Here is a 25,027-nt window from a genome sequence, read left to right on the forward strand (position 1 = left end):
CAATGTATAGTATGACAATTGCTAAAACTACAGAAGGAAGACAAACACGTCAGTGCAGAAAGTTCCAATTTTGCGAAAAAAAATATGGTAAGTGAGATTTGAATTCCCATATTCCGCTTTGTAGTCGAACACCATAACCACACAACCAAGACGGCGTGGTTCTTGCATTTCGCTTTAGGTTGCACACATTTAGCTGGGACCGTTCATTGTTTCTATTTTGTTTCTTCTTTCGCAGTTCAGTACACCTTCTTTCTGTTTTCGTGCTTGATCTGAGTTCAGTTTTTGTCGGGATATCCACTAGGTCATTTTACTACTAAGTCCGAGGGGGTGCCATGGGGAGTTTCCCTTGTAAGTTGTGGTGTCTGAATGAAATTCAGTAGTAGGGCAAGGAAGAGAAAGGAGGCACAGCAGGAGAATGTGGACTGGGGGTAGACGACCGAAACAGGAAACCACTTGTTAGAATTTTGCGTAGAGCATATTTTAATCATCGATAGCATTTGGTTTAAGAAACATGTAAGCAGGTGGTATACGTGGAAGAGACACGGAGTCGCTATAATTTCTAAATATTTTGTAATGGTAAAACACAGATTTTGGAATCAGGTTTTAAACTGTAAGGTATTTTCAAGGGCTGATGTGGGATCGGATCATAATTTATTGTTTACGAAAGGCAGATCAAAACTGAAAATGGTTCTAATGGGTCTGAGCACTATGGGACTTAACTTCTGAGGTCATCAATCCCCTAGAACTTAGAACTACTTAAACCTAACTAACCTAAGGACATCACAGACACCCATGCCCGAGGCAGGATTCGAACCTGCGATCGTAGCGGTCGCGCGGTTCCAGACTGTAGCGCCTAGAACCGCACGGCCACCCCGGCCGGCGCAAAAGGTAGGAGATCAAGGATGTGGGATCTGGATAAGTCAAAGAACCTGAGGATGTTGAAAGTCTTATAGCGAGCATTAGGGAACGACTGACGGAAACTATGGAATAGTTTTGAGAGATGAAACAGTGAAGACAGTAAAGCATCAAGTAGGAAAAAGGCAAGTGTAGTGGAAAACCTTAGATATTGTAGGAGATATTGAATTTTGTTGATGAAAGGTGACAATATAATACTGCAGTAAATGAAGCAATCAAAAGGAATACAGACGTTTAAAATATGAGGTAGACTGAAAGTTTAAATGACTATGCAGGAATTGGTAGAAGACAAATGCACACATACAGAAAGATGTATAACTAGTGAAGGATAGATACCACCTACAGGAAAATTAAAGACGCCTTCGGAGAAAAGAGCTGCAAGAATGTCTACAGATCAGAGTGATATCCAGTGCTGCGCAGAGAAGGGAAAGCTGAATGCTGAAGAGCGTACTAGGGAAATGAACACGAAGCCATTATTATAGAAACGAAAGAGAATGCAGATAACGATGACTTTGAGAATATGGTAATACGAGAAGAATTCAAAGCACTAAGTCGCAATAAGACCCCTGGAATAGACGACATTCCCTCAGCACTATTTATATCTTTCCAACAACAGTAAAACTATTCCACTTGGTGCGCAAAATGTACAAGGGAGTGCGGAAAAGTAATGCTTCCGTATTTTCTGTGTGAAAACTCTTAAAGATTTTTAAATAAAAACCTTTACTAACATTCTACATCTTTATTCTCCATGTCTACATATTTATTTCTCAACATAGTCACCCTGGAAAATAACACATTTCTTCAAACGAGAGACTAGTGTGTGCATACCATCAGTGTAGAATGTTTGACATTGCTGACAGTGAACCCAAGGCGTCGAATAGTTATAGATGTCAGAGTGCTCGTGTTTCGTCTGGCATTGTCAAGAGGATACTTCATGCGTGGACTAAATCTTCAAATTCATACTCTCAGGTTTCTGAGGGTCTCACAGTTTATGGTGGTTCCTTTAGCCATGAGTTTCAAACGCACCAGGCCCTGAACATCTCAGAACGCTGTGAGCATGACTTTTGCTGCTGGTGGCATGCTCTTGAGCATATTTGGTACCTGTTGTCCTTTGTGCGCTACTCCATTGATGTTCTCCTGTTTTCAAAATGGTGGGCCCAGCTTCCAACATCTGCCATAACATTATTAAGGAAGCATTCACACTCACGCTCAAAATACAAAAGAAATTGTTGACCAATATACATTCTTCTCTGTTTCGTATCAAGAGTGATCAATCGAAGCACTCACAGTGCACATAGTTTTTAGTACCGCATTTCTGCAATGATGGCCTGTTCACACTTTGGTGATGTGCCACGCATACCTGAGAGCTGTGTCGGTTTCACCCGTTGATTTTCTATGATGAATGAATCAACCCCACTCGGTTGCCATACGCAGGTCGCCCATTCCGAGCTCTGTTACACGCATTGAAGTTAGCACCACAGTTTCTTTTATTTAGAGAACGAACATCCCAACATCGCACATTACTGATGTTGATACAATCATCATCGTACACACTTTCTTTCTGCTTCGGATTTCGATTCGCGGCACGTTTCCTGCTGCTTCAAACTCGATTGCAACACGCTGGTTATCACGCACCGACATAGTTACGTTACACACCGCCATGTTACACACTACAATTTGGAGCCCTCAAGCGACAGTGTTTCAACTCGAGTCAGCGAAGCAGGAAGTCGACCGAGTAACTTGTAGGACATGTAATGCCTGAACCGAAATTGAGAATAATAAAAAATTCAGAGACATTGGTTTCCAGTACTTCCTTCTATAAGACATGCTAAATACCCACAGATTTCATGAAGAATGTAATATTTCCTAATCCAAAGAAGGCATGGCTCTGAGCACTATGGGACTTAACATCTTAGGTCATCAGTCCCCTAGAACTTAGAACTACTTAAACCTAGCTAACTTAAGGACATCACACACGTCCATGCCCGACGCAGGATTCGAACCGGCGACCGTAGCAGTCCCGCGGTTCCGGACTGCAGCCCCTAGAAACGCACGGCCACCGCGGCCGGCCAAAGAAGGCATGGGCTGGCAGGTGTTAATAATACAGAAGTCTCAGCATAATACGTCATGGTTATAAAATACTGAAGGGGACTGTTTACAGAAGAATTCAGAAACCGGTAGAAGGCGATCTCGGGCGCAGTGAGTTTTTTTATCAGAGCAATTTAGGAACATACGAGGCAAAACTGACACTACAACAGACCATAGAACACAGGTTAAGGAAAGGTAAACCAATATTTAAAGCATTTGTATACTTACAGAATGCTTTAGGTTACGACGACTGCAACACACTCTTTGAAGGTGTGAACGTAACAGGGATAAAATACTGGCAGTGAGAGTTTATATACAAATTGTAAAGAATTCAGATTCCTCTTATAAGAGTTGAAGACCAAGAAAGAAAAACCGAGAGCCGAGATTGGGAAGGAAGTAAGAAAAGAATGTACCCTGTCCCAGGTGTTATTCAATCTCTACATTGAGCTAGCAGTAAAATAAACCAAAGAAAAGTTTGGAAACCGGATTGATATTCACATGGAAGAAATAAAAATGTTGAAGTTACCAAAAGACGTGGAAGAGCAGTTGCACAGAATAGTATGTCTTGAAAAGAGGCTATGAAGTGAACGACATGATAAACATTAAACGAGTTTTGCTATTTGGGGAGCAAAATAACAGATGTATAGAGGATATAGAATCCTGTATAGCAACGGCAAGAAACGCATTTCTAAACAAGATTTTTTTTTTTTGACATCGAATGTAAATTCAAGTATGAGGAAGTCTTTTATGAAGGTATTTATCTGTAGTGTAGCCTTGTACAGAAGAGAAAAGTAGACGATAAGCATTTCAGGCAAGAAGAGATTTTAAATTTTTAGAACCATGGTGTAACAGAAGACTACTGAAGATTAGATGGGTACTTCGTGTAACTAATCACCAGGTGCTCAACAGATTAGGGAAGAAAAAAATTGTGGCATAACTTGACCAACAGAAAGGATTGGTTGACGGAACACATCCTGAGACATGAACAATCATCATTTGAGTTTAGGAAGGAAGTGTGTGTGTGTATGTGTGTGTGTGTGTGTGTGTGTGAGTGTGTGTGTATGTGTGTGATGGGGACGGAGGGAAGGATGGGGTTAAAGTTGCATAGTGAGAGCAACACATCGATTCAGTAAGCAAGCTAAAGCGGATGTATGCTTGCAACAGAATTAAACGATCAGTTCTCAGAAACCCCATAATTGCATCTGATTGCGACGGATAAGTTTAAAATTTGGCTCCTAGGTGGCACCAGCCTTCCTCTCTAATGGCACAAAAGCGTGGCGCCCTGCGATATCAGCCTAGGCCTCGGCAACGTCTTAACAGCAAGGTGTCGACGCATGTAAAAAAGGGGCCACAGCTCTGAAATTGATGTGAGTTGTACAAAGCGCTAACGATGTCACATTGGGACGACGTTGCACCACAACTCTGCTCAACGCCACAGTGGACGTGTCACATGATGAGAAGGTCGTCACAGCCGCTCCTATCCACATTGCACCCCTTCTTTTAACGTGTCTGCGATGGAGGTCATTGACTCCCAGCTTTGAAATGACGTAGTTTTCTTAGGGTGACCAAGGACAACATTTTAGTCACACCGACACTCAGAATCAGCACGAAAAGGCATCATGGGGGTGGCATAAAGGGCATCAATAAAACCAACCCTTTCCCTGGGGCGTTGATTGCCAGACATTTTATTGTCAAAATTGACACTTCACAGTGCTATGACCAATAGGAACGTGTTCATGACCAATTTTGACACTACTGAAACCATCATACATTCCAACCATTATCGAAGGCATTGTGGGTCTGCATTCCCATTGAACATGATTGCACCCGTTTGGATTGCATCGCGGCTGCAGTTGGTGTGATCACGTTCAATGGGGATGCAGCCTCACTCGGTCTTTAAACAACGGTTGGAAAGTCCTAGTACGCCAGCATTGTCAAAGGTTGTCAAAAATACCTTATGGTGCTCATTGTACATCAAACTGTCTTTTTCAGCCGCGAATAAATGGAAATCATCGCCCCTAGGAATGGGGTGGCCCCTTTGACGAGTTTTATATCATCCCTGAGGAGTTTTGGTGGCAATTCTGAACGGAGACGGACTGAAATTTTTCCCTCGGTCTCCGATAAGAAAACCACGTTATTTCAACTCCGGGTGTCGTGATTATGACCTCCAACGCAGAGCTGTCAAAAGAAGGAGAGTACTGTGGGTAAGAGTGGCTGTGACAACCTTCTCATCATGTAACACTTCCACAGTGGTGTTGGACATAGTTCTGGTGAAATTTGGTAGTGATGTGACATCATTTGTAATCGAATAAAGCCGATCCTGCGACACTTTTAATATCATATTGACATACTAATTAATTAAAGTGATCGATTAAACCACCCATCCCTCTCCCACTTTCTTAACCTATTGTTCTGATAATTGGTATACGACCCCTTGTGATTGATTCATATTCCCTGGGGATAATTTGTCCTTCTGGGAACCTGCCTCCCCCTCCCCTACTTCTTCCTTCCTCCAGGAAACTGGACACATTTTTGATCACCCCCTACCCAGTTATGAGTCTCTTTTCCCATGTTCGTAAATCCACCAGCCCTTCCCTCCCCTCCCCAGATTTCCTCTCCTGGAAATGGAAGACCAAAAGACGCAGTCCGTGCTGAAGAGGAAGCATCTCATGACACCAAATTCGAATCAATGTTAATAGTGTACTGTTGAGTGCAATACTTTGCATATTCCTTATTTAATCAGTTTGTGGGAGACGGGGCTCCTCCCTTCCCTGTCCTCAGTTCCCATAATGTAATGGCTGTAGGCACCAAAGGATGTAATGACGTATGGTATATTAACCGCCGCTCCGGGTCTGTCGTCCAGGTGACGCCAGGCACCGGGCGCTGCATCTGCATGCTGCTGAGGTCTGGCTGTGTCTGCCAGGCGGGCGCCACCGGCACCAGGCGAAGCGCTGAGCGTGCATGTCAGCACACAGTGGAGGTAGAAAACCGCCTAACGTCCTTATTACAGATCATGATACCAAATACCACCAACCGCGGGCCGGAAGTCGGCATCCTTTGATATTCGATGTCCCGTAGACCCCCTCCACCCTCTCTGAAATAGTTACTTCCTATTGTAACATATGTGCATCAAACCCGTTGACCAAGGTGATGCCTGAGGGTCCTCCTGCTGTTCTTGCAGCCCCCAAACAATGCATCATTTTGCGGAATTCCTGTGACGGGAAATGCAACACTCTCTTCCTGTCTCTGTCTCTCTGAAGTGGATATTTCCTGAATGTCTGGCACATGCATGAACCAACACGTTCAAACATGCAGATGGAGGTTTTCATTTCTGCTCTGAATACTGTGTTTCTATTGGCTAATGCTGTGGCAAAAGGAGAGCTGGCTCAATTACGATATCAAAAAAGGTGGCAAATAGTCCATTTGTACTACCATATCAAGTTAATTTATTAAGAATTTTCAGGAGTCAAGTAAATGTCTTAAAAAACTCACTACCACTTAACATGATTCTTCTTCATAATAAAACATTTTCAATGACTGAGAATCTCACAAAAAACATTTTGCAAATCAAATAAATTTTCTCCACAAATAAATCATAGTGCTAAATATAGCCAAGATCTTCTACACACTGATGTTTGGACACACAAGCACACTCCTGCACCACAACGTTTCCGTCTCACCCTAAACATATCTGGCAAAAAAACATTATAGTGGCACATATTCGCAATCACGAAATGCCGTGCGGTTAAAGGCGCTGCAGTCTGGAACCGCAAGACCGCTACGGTCGCAGGTTCGAATCCTGCCTCGGGCATGGATGTTTGTGATGTCGTTAGGTTAGTTAGGTTTAACTAGTTCTAAGTTCTAGGGAACTAATGACCTCAGCAGTTGAGTCCCATAGTGCTCAGAGCCATTTGAACCATTTGAATCACGAAATGTGTGCCATCCTCTGCCTGATGGGGAGCTGCAGCACTGCTGCTGGGAGAAGCCCACACATGCAGCGACCACTCTGGTAGTTTTGCACACATCTCCAGCTGTACCAGACGCTCACAGGCGAGAGAGAATGTCACTGGGACCGCCACGCAATCAACCAATGAATTTACCTTTTGGGGGGAGTGGGGACAATCGTGGAATGCAAACACTCGCCAAATTAAACCGCCTCAAACAACACACATGTCCTCCTCTGCCGCTAATCATCCAGCATACTGGCTAGTTCGCTATTTAGCTACCAGAGGGCGCAACAAGTGCAGCCGTTGAGACTTGCACACATGGCTGTCGGCAAGGTCCGACTAGCTGGAATATTTCTTTGTACCCATCAGTCACGCAAGGCTGAGCTGTGGCTTCTGGTCAGCCGACGTCCCGTGCCCACTCTTGTTACTGGTCACGAAAAACTGCGAGACAAGCAGGCACGACTTGGACATACAGCTCTAACTGCAATTCTACCATTAACATAGACTCACTGAGGTTTATAAAATACTCTTTAGCCAATCTGAAATGGAGATGTTTTTGTTTGTACACCTCGAATATCTCACGCAAAATGTCGATTCCTCCCATTCATACAAGTTATTTTCAAAGACAGAAGAAATCGAAGCATACACGCGTTATCACATCACTAAAGTAACGTTACGTGTTGTGAAAATCTTGTACAACAGTGTGGCATAAGTTATACAGGGTGTTACAAAAAGGTACCACCAAACTTTCAGGAAACATTCCTCACACACAAATAAAGAAAAGATGTTATGTGGACATGTGTCCGGAAACGCTTAATTTCGATGTTAGAGCTCATTTTAGTTTCTTCCACCTACTCTCAATGGAGCACGTTATCATGATTTGATACAGGATACTCTACCTGTGCTGCTAGAACGTGTGCCTTTACAAGTACGACACAACATGTGGTTCATGCACGATGGAGCTCCTGCACATTTCAGTCGAAGTGTTCGTACGCTTCTCAACAACAGATTCGGTGACCGATGGATTGGTAGAGGCGGACCAATTCCATGGCCTCCACGCTCTCCTGACCTCAACCCTCTTGACTTTCATTTATGGGGGTATTTGAAAGCTCTTGTCTACGCAACCCTGGTACCAAATGTAGGGACTCTTCGTGCTCGTATTGTGGACGGTTGTGATACAATACGCCATTCTCCAGGGCTGCATCAGCGCATCAGGGATTCCATGCGACGGAGGGTGGATGCATGTATCCTCGCTAATGGAGGACATTTTGAACATTTCCCTTAACAAAGTGTTTGACGTCACGCTGGTACGTTCTGTTGCTGTGTGTTTCCATTCCATGATTAATGTGATTTGAAGAGAAGTAATAAAATGAGCTCTAACATGGAAAGTAAGCGTTTCCGGACACATGTCCACATAACATATTTTCTTTCTTTGTGTGTGAGGAATGATTCCTGAAAGTTTGGCCGTACCGTTTTGTAACACCCTGTATTTCTCCTATGTATTCTCTTATCAGGTAAAAGAAACTGTTCTTGCCAGCCTAATATTTTTAACATGCTCCATCACAGGACTAGAATATTAAATTCGTTTTTCGTTCATGATGGAGTGCTGAGAACACGTTTCACCTCTGTCACAGGATGCTTCCTCACATTCGAAGTGTGTAAAAGTAACCAGATGCCTCATTACTTACAAAGTCTCTTAAGGTAGCAGCACAGAGGAGTTGTGAATATCAGGTTAATACTATGAATCAATTTATAAATTCGGTAATATAACTGATTTTATTACGATAGCAATCTCTCCCTGTATAGGTCGGAGACTGAAATTCGTGAAAAGGTCTCGCTGCTGCGAAAAAGCGACTGATTACCACTCCCAACTCACAAATCATATCCTTACCTCCACCAGCCTCGTGGCACGTCAGTGATGTCAAACTGAATGACTAATTATTTAAACTGAATATGAGAGACCCTTTGCATCACTTTTTTGTTTTCAAATTACACTCAGCAGGTAACCATTACCGACACTTCTGTGATGTCTCTGTGGCTGCCCACGCTCTGGGTAGTCACTTCCTCCAGTAACCGTGGTCAAATAGCTGAAGATATCCAACACCAATTAAATTTATTCTGTCGGTTGCCTTGTCATGCTAGTGGAAGTAAGTCACATAGAATTCCAGTATACTGCCCCTGAACTAATCCTGTTGAGACCTATTGGTGTATAGGGGCCCTAGAATGTTTCACTCCCTTCTCCAGCCCCCCTCCCCTCCACCCGGACCGAGCGAGGTGGCGCAGTGGTTAGACACTGGACTCGCATTCGGGAGGACGACGGTTCAATCCCGCGTCCGGCCATCCTGATTTAGGTTTTCCGTGATTTCCCTAAATCACTCCAGGCAAATGCCGGGATGGTTCCTCTGAAAGGGCACGACCGACTTCCTTCCCCATCCTTCCCTAATCCGATGAGACCGATGACCACGCTGTCTGGTCTCCTTCCCCAAACCAACCAACCAACCAACCCACCAACCCTCCACCCGCACCACCCCACTATCACCGCTGCCACCACCGCCTGTGAAAAACAGCAACCGCCACCACCACCATGGTTTGCAAACTTACAGACCTGGATTTCCTTCAAAATACAGCCCTGCAGAATCAGTGCTACTGGCTCCAGCCAAATTGGTGGCTGGATGCTGCGATAACTCAAATGGGAATCCCTGGAGGGAATGTGATGTTCTTTCTGAGAAACACTATTGAGAACCAACGTTTGAAGCTGACTGCAGAAGGATTCTACTGCCACCAACATACATTTTCTGTAAGGACCACGAAGATAAGGTATGAGAAATTAGCCCTCGTATGAAGGCATATAGATAGTCCTTTTCTCCCTTGCTCTGTTTGCTAGTGCAACAGGAAAGGCAATGACTAGTGGTGGTACAGGCTACCCTCCGCCACTCGCCGTACAATGGCTTGCTAAGTAAGGATACAGATGTATATGTAAATTTAGTTTACGTATTAAGATGGCAGTCCATCCATTTATAGGCACACAAAACTCACAGAAGAATAATGTCTTTTATTTATCGAGAGAACAAAAGCTGAAACTCGTGTTGCTGATTGTCTCTCGATAAAAACCTTCATATCAGCCTCTAATTTTCTTATCACTAGCATTTTGTGAGACGTGTATGAGAGGTTGTAACATGTTTGCCTACAATACTTCGAAGAAGTATTGTAGGCAATCATGTTACAACAGGTGTAGAGCTCACCTATCAACTGCCCCTTCATCAGAGTTAAGCTTATCCCACATATTCACATGAACTTTCCAGTCTCCCAAGTATAGCATTGAATCCACCTGATTTCGATGAGTAAGAGATGTCCCCCGCCAAGTTACAGACCCCAATAATTCTCTCGAAACCCTGTCACGTTCTGTCAGCACTATTCTATTAGTTAGAAGACTGTCTCGTCCTCCACCCATCACTGATTACATACAGAGCTATCACAACGAGTAAAATAGCCCACTACCATGCAGGAGGAAATTCACAAGCAGGCAGAGTATACATGGACTGCGCAAAGAAATTCACAAGTATAACATGTACAATTCATTTATATCGAATGACTGTACTCTAGAAAGACGACAGAGTAATGAGCTCAGAAACTTTGTTAACACCACAGTCTCTCTCTCTCTCTGTCTCTCCCCCCCCCCCCCCTCTCTCTCTCTCTCTCTCTCTCTCTCTCTGTCTTCCCCCCCCCACCCCCGTCTCTCTCTCTCTACTCCCAATGGAGTAAAACTACTAACTACAAACACTTCGTTAACGTCACCTGACAGAGAACTCGATAAGATTTTACAACATATCTCTCCTCCGATATACCGAAATCAAATACACTACTGGCCATTAAAAGTGCTACACCAAGAAGAAATGCAGATGATACACGGGTATTAAATGGACAAATATATTATATTAGAACTGACATGTGATTACATTTTCACGCAATTTGGGTGCATAGATCCTGAGAAAGCAGTACCCATAACAATCACCTCCGGCCGTAATAACGGTCTTGATAGGCCTGGGCATTGAGTCAAACAGAGGTTGGATGGCGTGTAAAGGTACAGCTGCCCTTGCAGCTTCAACACGATACTACAGTTCATGAAGAGTAGTGACTGGCGTATTGTGACTAACCAGTTGCTCGGCCACCATTGACCAGGCGTTTTCAATTGGTGTTAGATGTGGAGAATCTGCTGGCCAGGGCAGCAGTAGAACATTTTCTGTATCCAGAAAGGCCCGTACAGGACCTGCAACATGCGGTTGTGCATTATCCTGCTGAAATGTAGGGTTTCCCAGAGATCGAATGAAGGGTAGAGCCACCGGTCGTAACACATCTGAAATATAACGTCCACTGTTCAAAATGCCGTCAATGCGAACAACAGGTGACCGAGACGTGTAACCAATGGCACCCCATACCATCACCCCGGGTGATACGCCAGTATGGCGATGGCGAATACACGCTTCCAATGTGCGTTCACCGCGATGTCACCAAACACGGATGCGACCATCATGACGCTGTAAACAGAACCTGGATTCATCCGAAAAAATGACGTTTTGCCATTCGTGCACCCAGGTTCGTCGTTGAGTACACCATCGCAGGCGCTCCTGTCTGTGATGCAGCGTCAAGGATAACCGCAACCATGGTCTCCGAGCTGATAGTCCATGCTGGTGCAAACGTCGTCGATCTATTCGTGCAGATGGTTGTTGTCTTGAAAAAGTCCCGATCTGTGGACTCAGGGATCGAGACGTGGCTGCACGATCCGTTACAGCCATGCGGATAAGATGCCTGTCATCTCGACTGCTAGTGATACGAGACCCTTGGGAACCAGCACGGCGTTCCGTATTACCCTCCTGAACCCACCGATTCCATAATCTGCTAACAGTCATTGGATCTCGACCAACGCGAGCAGCAATGTCGCAATACGATAAACCTCAATCGCGATAGGCTACAATCCGACCTTTATCAAAGTCGGAAACGTGATGGTACGCATTTCTCCTCCTTACACGAGGCATCACAACAACGTTTCATCAGGCAACGCCGGTCGACTGCTGTTCGTGTATGAGAAATCGGTTGGAAACTTTCCTCATGTCAGCACGTTCTAGGTGTCGCCACCGGCGCCAACCTTGTGTGAATGCTCTGAAAAGCTAATCATTTGCATATCACAGCATCTTCTTCCTGTCGGTTAAATGTTGCGTCTGTAGCACGACATCTTCGTGGTGTAGCAATTTTAATGGCCAGTAGTGTACTATAGATATAATCCAATGAGATATACATATATTGGTCCATTGGAGCAGACAGTCAGTGATCGAAATCGCTTCCACAGACATGTGTAAAGTTCTGTTGCCGTTACTGGAGAAAGATCATAACCCACAGAATGCCAATCACAACAGAAGTTTCTTGTGTTGTTGTTTCATAAGCAATTTGATACATTGTGTTTTTGGTGTAACACATCGAAGCAGTGTAATTTTGGTTTCTACCATGAATTCGAGATCTGTGTCAGGTGCTAAACTGACATTAGCACATTTAGATCCAATGGCTCTCACAGAAATCTGGTTATTGCATGGTGTAGGGTAAGCTGCGTCCACAGCACACAGGCTGGTTGATATAAAAGACGGAGGTGCTACTCCTCATTGTCAAAAATGTAGAAGATATTGTAGTGTATGGAAACTGGAAGAGTTTGCAGCAGTATGTAGCATTTCCGAACAGCTGCCCGAACGTAGCGACCTCTACATTTCATCTCGTCTTCCACAGCAGCCGGGTAGCAAATGTTCCAGTGCTTCGTTTTTGAGGAGACCAAGAACACTTATTCCTCATATTGGTGACGCATATTGCACCCAAATACACTATGTCACCAAAAGTATCAGGACACTTGGCTGAATATGACTTACTAGTTGCTGGCGCCCTCCATCGGTGAATCTGGAATTCAATATGGTGTTAGCCCACCCTTAGCCTAGATGATAGCTTCCACTCTCGCAGGCATACGTTCAATCAGGTGCTGGAAGGTTTCTTGGGGAATGCCAGCCTATTCTTCATGGAGTGCTGCACTGAGGAGAGGTATCGATGTCACTTGGTGAGGCCTTGCACGAAGTTGGCGTTCCAAAACATCCCAAAGGTGTACTGTAGGATTCAGGTCAGGACTCTGTGCAGGCCAGTCCATTACAGAGATGTTGTTTTCGTGTAGCCACTCCGCCACAGGCCGTGCATTATGAACAGGTGCTCGATCGTGTTGAAAGATGCAGTCACCATCCCCGAACTGCTCTTCAACAGTGGGAAGCAATAAGGTGCTTAAAACATTAATGTAGGCCTGTGCTGTGATAGTGCGACGCAAAAAAACAAGGGGTGCAAGTCCCCTCCATGAAAAACAAGACCGCCGCGTGGGAATAGCCGAGCGGTCTCGGCGCTGCAGTCATGGACAGTGCGGCTGGTGCCGGCGGAGGTTCGAGTCCTCCCTCGGGCATGGTTGTGTGTGTTTGTCCTTAGGATAATTTAGGTTAAGTAGTGTGTAAGCTTAGGGACTGATGATCTTAGCAGTTAAGTTCCATAAGATTTCACACGCAAAAACAAGACCACAACATAACACCACCGCCTCCGAATTTTACTGTTGGCACTACATACGCTGGCAGATAACGTTCACCGGGCATTCGCCACACCCACACCCTGCCATGGGTTCGCCATATTGTGTACCGTGATTCGTCACTCCACACAATGTTTTTCCACTGTTCAATCGTTCAATGTTTACGCTCCTTACACCAAACGAAGCATCGTTTGGCATATACTGGCGTGATATGTGGCTTATGAGCAGCTGCTCGACCATGAAATCAACGTTTTCTCACCTCCCGCCTAACTGTCATAGTAGTTGATGTGGATCCTGATGCAATTTGGATTTCCAGTGTTATGGTCTGGATAGATGTCTGCCTATTACACATTACGACCATCTTCAACTGTTAGCGGTCTCTGTCAGTCAACAGACAAGGTCGGGCTGCACGCTTTTATGCTGTACTTGTCCCTTCACGTTTCCACTTCACTACCACATCGGAAACAGTGGACCTATGGATGCTTAGGAGTGTGGAAGTCTCGCGTACAGAGGTATGATTAACTGACACCCAATCACCTAACCAAGTTCGAAGTCTGTGAGTTCCGCTTAGCACCACATTCTGCTCTCTCAGGATGTCTAATGACCACTGACGTCACTGACATGGAGTACCTGGCAGTAGGTGGCAGCGCAATGAACCTATTATAGAACACATATGTTTTTGGGGGTGTCCGAATACTTTTGATCAGATGGTGTGTATGATCACTGTTTTCAGTGTCCTAGGTGGTGGGTATCCAGACCTTCAAATCTTTGGACACTGCATCCTTCATTACTATGGCTTAAAATTCATAACAGCATGAGAAACAAGGTTGTATTCTGCAGGACGTAATCTCACTGAGCATGGACAGTATGCGTCATCACTTGTCAATCTCCCCAGTGAAGGAATGGAATGATTTTAATGCACCTAAGCGAGTATGTAAGTACTCTCATTCCTCCAAATTTCTGTTGTATTTTCATCAGTTTTACGTATTTTCCATCAATTTTCGTAATTTTATCTAGTTGACTGTAATTTCAAGGCATTTGACGCACTTACTCGATTTCCTAACCACCACACTCGATGGCATGTCACATCAACAAAACGTTCCATCGCGTCGGTCTCATGATCCTGTAAGTTACTGACACTGCAGCGTGTTTCTGAATTTCTGTATTATTGCTAAACTCCCCCCTTCATTACTCTGGACATATTGCAACCCTGTTACTCGGCCTACATCACATGACACAAATACTGTTTCTTAGCGTAGGAAATCCATCAGCAGACAGGACGTGCAAAGAGTACGTTCCTCACCTGAAATATTTTGTAAATTCGGTAAGATTTTTATTACGATTTGGCATCTCCCCCATTGTGGATGGGAGTTTCAACGTATTCATGCATTTGTAGGACAAAGTCAGAAACTCAAAGATCTCACCGACACCTCTGGTGATCATCACCCCAAAAAACGTATCCTATCCGTAGCAGTACTCTGCCACGTATTTCGAAATGAGCTGCCCCTTCGTGGAAATTATCTGCTAAGGCTCCTGAGCAAAATTCTAGATGGTCTCTGCATGTAACTGTTCCTCTATCTGTAACCAACCCTCCCTGTAACATTCGTCCCATGTAATTTGGAACGGAGCAGAAGTAGGAGGGACTATATCTGCTACATTCGAAGTCTCCCAAAGGAACAGAACAAGCTGAATTTCACGTAAGTGATACACAATGATATTTTGCCCTCGAAATGAGCATAACAAGTGTTCTAACCTTTTACAACCGACCGAAGCTAGTGATATAGACCGGTATTCTCGTTCTAGTAGCGCAACTACCATTCTGTGAAGACTGTTCCGTACCAACGTTTTTCATTTCACCCATCCATTACACACGTTTTCTCTAGATGTATGCATGCTGAGGAGGCTAGAGCTCCTTGTTGCTATATACACTCCTGGAAATGGAAAAAAGAACACATTGACACCGGTGTGTCAGACCCACCATACTTGCTCCGGACACTGCGAGAGGGCTGTACAAGCAATGATCACGCGCACGGCACAGCGGACACACCAGGAACCGCGGTGTTGGCCGTCGAATGGCGCTAGCTGCGCAGCATTTGTGCACCGCCGCCGTCAGTGTCAGCCAGTTTGCCGTGGCATACGGAGCTCCATCGCAGTCTTTAACACTGGTAGCATGCCGCGACAGCGTGGACGTGAACCGTATGTGCAGTTGACGGACTTTGAGCGAGGGCGTATAGTGGGCATGCGGGAGGCCGGGTGGACGTACCGCCGAATTGCTCAACACGTGGGGCGTGAGGTCTCCACAGTACATCGATGTTGTCGCCAGTGGTCGGCGGAAGGTGCACGTGCCCGTCGACCTGGGACCGGACCGCAGCGACGCACGGATGCACGCCAAGACCATAGGATCCTACGCAGTGCCGTAGGGGACCGCACCGCCACTTCCCAGCAAATTAGGGACACTGTTGGGGTATCGGCGAGGACCATTCGCAACCGTCTCCATGAAGCTGGGCTACGGTCCCGCACACCGTTAGGCCGTCTTCCGCTCACGCCCCAACATAGTGCAGCCCGCCTCCAGTGGTGTCGCGACAGGCGTGAATGGAGGGACGAATGGAGACGTGTCGTCTTCAGCGATGAGAGTCGCTTCTGCCTTGGTGCCAATGATGGTCGTATGCGTGTTTGGCGCCGTGCAGGTGAGCGCCACAATCAGGACTGCATACGACCGAGGCACACAGGGCCAACACCCGGAATCATGGTGTGGGGAGCGATCTCCTACACTGGCCGTACACCACTGGTGATCGTCGAGGGGACACTGAATAGTGCACGGTACATCCAAACCGTCATCGAACCCATCGTTCTACCATTCCTAGACCGGCAACGGAACTTGCTGTTCCAGCAGGACAATGCACGTCCGCATGTATCCCGTGCCACCCAACGTGCTCTAGAAGGTGTAAGTCAACTACCCTGGCCAGCAAGATCTCCGGATCTGTCCCCCATTGAGCATGTTTGGGACTGGATGAAGCGTCGTCTCACGCGGTATGCACGTCCAGCACGAACGCTGGTCCAACTGAGGCGCCAGGTGGAAATGGCATGGCAAGCCGTTCCACAGGACTACATCCAGCATCTCTACGATCGTCTCCATGGGAGAATAGCAGCCTGCATTGCTGCGAAAGGTGGATATACACTGTACTAGTGCCGACATTGTGCATGCTCTGTTGGCTGTGTCTATGTGCCTGTGGTTCTGTCAGTGTGATCATGTGATGTATCTGACCCCAGGAATGTGTCAATAAAGTTTCCCCTTCCTGGGACAATGAATTCACGGTGTTCTTATTTCAATTTCCAGGAGTGTAGTAGATATGAGTCTGATCTCTTTGAGAGTGTTGTGATGGTATAACAGACGGTTAAGGAGAAGAAAAAACGTATAGTTGATGCACGACGAACCTCCAGACAGAAGTAGTCTGAAACATTTTACAATATTCACTTCTGCTATAAGTTTTGTAGTATTATTATTGTAGCGTTTAGATTTCATACCAAGAAGATAATGGAAAGAGAGAAATGGTATTAGAACATAAACACACACTTCTAAGGCTAAGTGTTTCTGCACTTAAACTTGCTATAACGTTAAAACAGTGTGGTTTCCGACATGTTAGTCGCGTGGAGTGCAACGCTGTTAATACTAGAATGCAGTAAATATGTTTCCAACATCTGACACACCTTCACCCTGCAAAATTTTCTATAGCGCTCATTATGGTCAGAAACTTTAAGATGATAAAACTACCACCTTCTACATCAAAGGAAAAAGAAACAGATTTTTTGTGATACATGCACTACACAGCTTTACAGAGGTTATAGCGCCCACTGTTCACGTCGAGTTACAGTTCGGAAATTATGCTAATCTCGCATCAGTTCAATAAAATGATCGTTAGCAACGGAAAATAGATGGAACAACATCATTTGAAGAAATAGCAAACGCATAGTAGCGGTTTTTGACATGTGAAATTACACACTACGCAGCAATAACTCCATGAATAGAGCAGAGTCCCTTGCACATGCAACAAACGTCAAGCAAATGTTCAAATGGTTCAAATGGCTCTGAGCACTATGGGACTCAACTGCTGAGGTCATTAGTCCCCTAGAACTTAGAACTAGTTAAACCTAACTAACCTAAGGACATCACACACATCCATGCCCGAGGCAGGATTCGAACCTGCGACCGTAGCGGTCTCGCGGTTCCAGACTGCAGCGCCAGAACCGCGCGGCCACTTCGGCCGGCCCAAGCAAATGCGTACACAGCGATTTCAGTACCTCACAAACCCTGTCACTGACTTAAACTCACTGCAATTATGAAACTGAAGACTCAATATATGTCTAAGATAAGGCAGGGAAATGGAGTACTTGGCTTACATCTTCGTTTGTCTAGAAGAGGGTGTTGAAATAGGTTTTCCATTGATTTGGTGGACGTGATTAATCAAACACACGTCGGGGGTCCTCTACTGACCGTGGTATGGGGAGGTTTGTTGTTAACGATTGCAGGTATATAGCGCTGTAAGTCACACGAAGAACACGCAATCGTATACGAATTGAACGCAGTTTATACCACACAACAGATGCAGCCGGAGAGACCAACGAAAAAAAATAGTTAAATGTGTGATAAATGACCTATCACAACATCTCCCTCTCTCAAGACTGCATCATCAGTCTACCATTAAAACCTACCTCGTCGAACCTCTCTCAGATTATTATTCCATCTATTTTCTATGCTCCTTCAGCGTAGATGCATGTCAGTTTGGAGGCAGATTGTTATCTTTTCTAGGAAACAGTTCAAGACAGCAATCAACTAGCATGTATTGCTATTACCTCAGTAGACATACAGCATACTGTTGTTAAAACCATGCAGCAGCTGTTCTGTAAGTTATTTATTAGCTGACACCACATGTGATTGGCAGAGAGTACAGAGAAGCACTTTGTAATTGATGTTTGTTATAATTTAAAACACTTAGCAGTCTTGTACATCGTAAAACGTGCAGTCTATTCATTAATTGTATTGTTGTTGTTGTGGTCTTCAGTCCTGAGACTGGTTTGATGCAGCTCTCCATGCTACTCTATCCTGTGCAAGCTTCTTCATCTCCCAGTACCTACTGCAACCTACATCCTTCTGAATCTGCTTAGTGTATGCATCTCTTGGTCTCCCCCTACGATTTTTACCCTCCACGCTGCCCTCCAATACTAAATTGGTGATCCCTTGATGCCTCAGAACATGTCCTACCAACCGATCCCTTCTTCTGGTCAAGTTGTGCCACAAACTCCTCTTCTCCCCAATCCGATTCAGTACCTCCTCATTAGTTATGTGATCTACCCATCTAATCTTCAGCATTCTTCTGTAGCACCACATTTCGAAAGCTTCTATTCTCTTCTTGTCCAAACTATTTATCGTCCATGTTTCACTTCCATACATGGCTACACTCCATACAAATACTTTCAGAAAAGACTTCCTGACACTTAAATCTATACTCGATGTTAACAAATTTCTCTTCTTCAGAAACGCTTTCCTTGCCATTGCCAGTCTACATTTTATATCCTCTCTACTTCGACCATCATCGGTTATTTTGCTCCCCAAATAGCAAAACTCCTTTACTACTTTAAGTGTCTCATTTCCTAATCTAATACCCTCAACATCACCCGACTTACTTCGACTACATTCCATTATCCTCGTTTTGCTTTTGTTGATGTTCATCTTATATCCTCCCTTCAAGACACCATCCATTCCGTTCAACTGCTCTTCCAAGTCCTTTGCTGTCTCTGACAGAATTACAATATCATCGGCGAACCTCAAAGTTTTTATTTCTTCTCCATGGATTTTAATACCTACTCCGAATTTTTCTTTTGTTTCCTTCACTGCTTGCTCAATATACAGATTGAATAACATCGGGGAGAGGCTACAACCCTGTCTTACTCCCTTCCCAACCACTGCTTCCCTTTCGTGTCCCTCGACTCTTATAACTGCCATCTGGTTTCTGTACAAATTGGAAATAGCCTTTCGCTCCCTGTATTTTACCCCTGCCACCTTTAGAATTTGAAAGAGAGTATTCCAGTCAACATTGTCAAAAGCTTTCTCTAAGTCTACAAATGCTAGAAACGTAGGTTTGCCTTTCCTTAATCTTTCTTCTAAGATAAGTCGTAAGGTCAGTATTGCCTCACGTGTTCCAGTATTTCTACGGAATCCAAACTGATCTTCCCCGAGGTCGGCTTCTACCAGTTTTTCCATTCGTCTGTAAAGAATTCGTGTTAGTATTTTGCAGCTGTGGCTTATTAAACTGATTGTTCGGTAATTCTCACATCTGTCAACACCTGCTTTCTTTGGGATTGGAATTATTATATTCTTCTTGAAGTCTGAGGGTATTTCGCCTGTCTCATACATCTTGCTCACCAGATGGTAGAGTTTTGTCAGGACTGGCTCTCCCAAGGCCGTCAGTAGTTCCAATGGAATGTTGTCTACTCCGGGGGCCTTGTTTCGACTCAGGTCTTTCAGTGCTCTGTCAAACTCTTCACGCAGTATAGTATCTCCCATTTGATCTTCATCTACATCCTCTTCCATTTCCATAATATTGTCCTCAAGTACATCGCCCTTGTATAGACCCTCTGTATACTCCTTCCACCTTTCTGCTTTCCCTTCTTTGCTTAGAACTGGGTTTCCATCAAAGCTCTTGATATTCATGCAAGTGGTTCTCCTTTCTCCAAAGGTTTCTTTAATTTTCCTGTAGGCAGTATCTATCTTACCCCTAGTGAGATAAGCCTCTACATCCTTACATTTGTCCTCTAGCCATCCCTGCTTAGCCATTTTGCACTTCCTGTCAATCTCATTTTTGAGACGTTTGTATTCCTTTTTGCCTGCTTCATTTACTGCATTTTTATATTTTCTCCTTTCATCAATTAAACTCAATATTTCTTCTGTTACCCAAGGATTTCTACTAGCCCTCGTCTTTTTACCTACTTTTTCCTCTGCTGCCTTCACTACTTCATCCCTCAAAGCTACCCATTCTTCTTCTACTGTATTTCTTTCCCCCATTCCTGTCAATTGTTCCCTTATGCTCTCCCTGAAACTCTGTACAACCTCTGGTTCTTTCAGTTTATCCAGGTCCCATCTCCTTAAATTCCCACCTTTTAATTGTATATTGCAGTCCAAAAGCTGGCAATACAATGCTGTTTACCTAAGGAGGACGTAAAGAGTGTCGCAGTCACATGTCCGGACAGTCTATAAAAATCTATAAGGTGGTTGCGGGTAACACACAGGTCATACCTTGGCTTGCGATCCGACATACATAAATTTATTACTCTATATTGGGGAGGGGGAGGGGTGGGGGGTATCTCAGATGAACGAATTATCCCCAGGGATCATAAATCACTCCCAGCGGTTCATAAATCAGTTACCAGGACAAGAGGTTAAGAGGAGGTGGTGGTTGATTTACCAATTCGATTAATTAGAATATGAATTTGATATAGAAAGAGTCCCAGGATCGGCTTTATCCCACTGCTATCATTAACCCACCCTAAAACTCACATGAACTTCTGAGTTGCGACCTTTTCTTCGACACCTTGTTGTCTGAAGCGTCGCCAGGCCCAGGGATGACGTTACAGTGCGCCACGCCTTGTACCGCTACAGAGGAAGGCTGTAGTTATCTTTGAGCTCAATTTCGAACTTATGCGTCACAATTGTAGCCAATTACGGGTTTTCGAAGACCTGATCTTTTCATTTTCTTGTGGAGTGGAGTTTCCAGTAGCGATTCGGAGATGAAGTAGTCTGCACAGGACACAGTAGTGTGGAGCAGCATAAACAACTCTTCGGACCCAAGACCACGACAACAATAATAATAAAAACATTAACCATTAATTTCGATGGATAATCCTGTGAGAGCTGACTTCTTAACTGTGACTGTGATCCTGTTTATTTGTATGCGATGGACAAAAGTGTGGGAACACCAGAAATACAAATATTACCATACCTGCTACTCTCTAGGAATGCCATTGCCATTCAAAATACATTCCAGCTGCTTAGGAATGGATAAATACAGGACCAGTATGATTTCCAAGGGAATGTTATACCATTCATCGCGTTACGATAATGTGGGTGAATAACGATCACACATCTTTCTCTAAAAGGTAGACCACAAAAGCTGAATAATATTGATGTATGGTAACCATAGTGGCCCGGGCAGGTGGGACAATTCATCCTCATGTTTATAAAACCAATCTTGGACGATGTGAGCTGTGTAAACATGGGCAGTGTCCTCTTGGAACACAGCATCTCTATTGGGGAACAAACATAGTATCGTGGGATGGACCTGATCAGTCAAAATGCTAACATAATACTTGGCAGTATTGCGATCTTGCACAGCAACCATGAGGCCCATGATCTACGACGGTATAGCTATCCCACGGAACCCCCTCCCAGTATACACTCTGAGGACATAAATTCCGCCAGGAGTTAAAACAGGGGAAACAAGACTCATCTGACCAAATGACTTCCATCCACTGCACTATAGTCCCGGTTTTATGGCTTCGACACCATGTTTGGTGTTACTCAAATTAACGTCATTGATCAGTTTGGAATGTTCGCCTTCAGATTCTCTGCTGATGGTGTTTTCTTCGTGTTATTTTGGTGCTGGCAGTGTTCGCGAGTGCCACATTCAATTCTTCAGCGACTTTTCAGTTACCGTCCTCTTACTTTTCCTCACAGTCCTCTTCAATGACCGTCCACCACGATCACTCAACAAACACGTTCGTCCGTGTTGTGGCTTTGCGGATTAGTTTTCCCGCTTTCGCTCTATGCGGTGCCTCTTGAAACTCAAAACTATATTTATTACGGAAGCACCCTCCGTACGATCACTAACAATTCACACACGTTTCAATTCACTCATCACCGACGTAACACACTCACAAATACACAGAACATTGCTCTGGCCACGACTCACACTTCCAACGCACTGAGGACTTCGCACATGAACTGTTCATTGTCAGATACAACAGCGCAGTCTGCAAGCTTGGTGACATTTACAGTCGTGTTCAGGCATGCATTTCTTACAGTGTTTCTATATCCTGTACTCCTAGTTCAAGTTGAAATTAGCTTCATTCGTAAACAGAACGTCGTAGCAGTAACAAGAGTTTTTTCCAGCTTGCGTATCACACACTGTACAAACAGTTTATGACGATGCTGATCTCCCCGGTGGGAGATTGTAACACTTGTATTTTATAAGCGTGTCAGTTGTGTGTAGCCAAAAATCTGATTCCTGGTGTAGCTTCCAGCTAGGTGGAACAAGTACTGCTCTCTGGACTCCTGAACGAGAACAGTGATTGATGCTACTTCAACCCTAGCCGTTGTAGGTAGTCCAGCTTTCGATATGTCTGCGTCAGAGCTAGTTTTACGGAATTTTGTGAGAACCGCACCACCTTACTGGGGGTAATGTGTGGTTTGTGTGGGTGGTGTTAGATGAAGTCCTCTGCCAATGCGCGGATACTCCATTCTCCTGATATCAGGATCATCTCAACGTTTCTGCTTTTGTTAATGCAGTGAGATTTCATGTGACCTGTTAGGAAGGAACAACAGGATTATTTCGAGCCTGAATACAGCTAAGCTCAAAGGAAAAGCCTCCGTGGAAATTGGGGTGAACAGCATTTTGGCTGAGGATACTACAGCCAAAATGGTATAAATCACAAACGTAGATAGATACTATAACTAGAAATACGTTTTTTGCGACTCTCCACGATCAAAAATACATAATTTATCACTAAGCATGAATTAATTCTGAAAAATTAACCCGAAATGAATGTTTAAATATGACTTGGAGTTTTAGGGACTGGAATGTCGAAGCGAATTTATCTTAAGCGCGAGATTTGACTCAGACACCAAACAAATACCGGACGTCTGCTTAGATAAGTAAATATATGTAAATAACCGTGCGAAAGCACTGTTATTTACATATTCGTCACACTTTCTACACTTGTGTGCCGAAAAAGATACCGAAATATGTACCCTTAAAAGATGGAAAGTAGGAATAAAGTCCCATCTATTACGAACTCAGATTGGCACAATATGCGGAAGGAAATGGGCAGCGCCCTTTTAAAGAAACCGTCTTGGAATTACACTTAAGCAGTCTGAGGGAACTACGAAAGCCCAGATATGGAAGGACGGACTGGGATTTAAACCTCCGCTCTCCGCGTTACTAATGCGACTAATGTCAGCATTTACTTCGCTACATACCATCTTGTCACAGAAATTATAAATAGTTGTACGTAATGGTAATATTAATGTATAACCAGTAATTGGGAATCATAAATAATATAATTTATGGAGTATTAGATTGCAAAAATCTGAATTGAACATTATTCGCAGTAGTGGAAGTGCGCGTAAATGACATCGAGCACATTCCTATAATGCTAATTATTCATTCTGTCGGGTTGTGATACTTCCAAACACTCCGCCTGCTTAGCTGAGTGGTAACGTGTTTGCCTATCATGCTGCGGGCCGGGGGTCGATGCCCGGCCGGGTTGGGGATTTTCTCCACTCGTGGGCTGTGTGTTGTGTTGCGCTGTTCCCATCATCCTTTCATCATCATCGATGACGCGCAAGTCCCCCAATATGGCGTCGACTGAAATAAGACTTGCATCCCGTGGCCGAACTTCGCCGGTTGGGACCTCTCGGACAACAGTGCCATACGATCAATTCGTTTCAAAACATAATTTTAAGAGCATTACATTTAATTTTAACGGAACAATACAAAGGGTAGTCAAATCAAAATGAGACAGATGGAAAAACGTAAGTAAACTGTTTCTTATTTGAAAAATTATGGCCATAATTGTTAATAAATTTATCTCACTGTGAGACAAGACGGTAATGCCTTCATGGAAAAATGTTTGCAGTGGCCTACGGCACCATGATTGCCCCCAAGCGTGCATCTATTCACCCGAAGCACATCGATGGCCACGAATGTCTTTTTCTTTAGGGCTTCAAAAATACTGAGACTGCATGGCGCGAGTCGAGTCTTAATGGAGGATGAGTAAGGGTTTCCCAGTTAAACTTCTGCAGCATAGTCGAAACAACCTTGGCATAATGTGGACCCGTGACTAATTTTGCGCCTAGGACCATCATCAGTCAGCGCTGCAACTTTTTGAACAATTTCCGAAGTTTCATCTAGACGAGGAGATTTTTTTTTATGTATTGAAACATAGAGACCAGCTTCACTGATGCTTGACATGTTTAACAATGAGCCACTCTCTGGTCGTTTTCTCTTGATAGAAATGTATACATTTTTTAACAAAATCTTCAGTGCCGTTAAATGTCCAGCCCGGGCCCGAAACTAGTTACAGACGAATGAACTGTTCGTTGAAAAGTAGTGTTGATGGTTGAAGTTTACTACCTTACTGATATTAGTAATAATAACCGTGGAACTGAGGACGAATAACCTCACAAATTTCAGTTCAACAACGATACTGA

Source organism: Schistocerca nitens, chromosome 3 (genome assembly GCF_023898315.1).
Source record: "Schistocerca nitens isolate TAMUIC-IGC-003100 chromosome 3, iqSchNite1.1, whole genome shotgun sequence".
Lineage (NCBI taxonomy): Eukaryota > Metazoa > Arthropoda > Insecta > Orthoptera > Acrididae > Schistocerca > Schistocerca nitens.